This window comes from Cebus imitator, unplaced genomic scaffold, assembly GCF_001604975.1.
Source record: "Cebus imitator isolate Cc_AM_T3 unplaced genomic scaffold, Cebus_imitator-1.0 Scaffold319, whole genome shotgun sequence".
Lineage (NCBI taxonomy): Eukaryota > Metazoa > Chordata > Mammalia > Primates > Cebidae > Cebus > Cebus imitator.
In genome coordinates, this window is record NW_016107634.1 from 587,396 (window position 1) to 588,306 (window position 911).

The 911-nt window shown below is 40.8% G+C and overlaps 1 non-coding gene across 1 annotated transcript; it reads right to left on the minus strand.

Moving 5' to 3' along the window:
* Positions 1 to 462: 462 nt before the first annotated feature.
* On the minus strand, positions 463 to 569 carry LOC119467699. Its single transcript, XR_005196292.1, has one exon. It is a non-coding gene; the product is annotated as a small nucleolar RNA U13 (small nucleolar RNA).
* Between the last annotated feature and the right edge of the window lie 342 nt (positions 570 to 911).

A 911-nucleotide genomic window follows, 5' to 3' on the forward strand; every position in this document is an offset into this window, starting at 1 on the left:
CCTGGACAAGTGGGAAAACCCTATCTCTACAAAAAATACACAGATTGGCGAGGCGTGGCAAACGCCTGTCCAGCTACTTGGGGCTGAGGTGGGAAGATCACTGAAGCCTGGGAGGTGGAGGCTGCAGTGAGCCATAATCATGCCGCTGATCTCCAGCCTGGGTAACAGTTAGGTCCTGTCTCAAAAAAGAAAGAAAAAGAAAGATCTTTGGATATGTTTTGCTTGTTTCTCTTCTCCTTCAAATATTCCCATTTTGCATCTTATGCTTTTTGTAATTGTTCCACAGTTCTTGAATATTTGGGGTTTTATTTATTTACTTTACTCTTTGCATTTCAGTTTTGGAAGTTTATATCAACATTTGCAACTTCATTGATTCTTTGGCTGTGTCCAGTCCAATAATGAACCCATCCAAAGCATTCTTCATGTCTGTTACAATGTTTTAAATTTATTTTTTCCTTTTCATTTCTCCCAGGTAATGTGCGGACTTCACAACAAGGTTTGAAGGAGTCACATCTCACAGATGCACGTGAAAGCCCATCGATCACCATGCTTAGGAATTACAAAAAGATGACAGTATTTTTTTTATTTCTAACACTTCCTTTTGATTCTTCCTTAGGGTTTTCATCTTTCTGCTTACTTTACCCATCTGTGTTTGCTTGTTTTTCCCAAACTGAATTTTCTTATTTATTTATTGAGACAGGTCTCACCTTGTCACCCAGGCTGGAGTTCAGTAGCACCATCTCAGCTCACTATAGCCTTGACTTCCCAAGGTGAAGTGATCCTCCTGCCTCAGCCTCCCCCAGGTGGCTGGGATTACAGGCATTGACCACTATGCCTGGCTAATTATTATTATTTTTTTACATTTTTGTTGAGACTGGGCTTCACCATGTTTCCCAGGCTGGTCTTTAGCA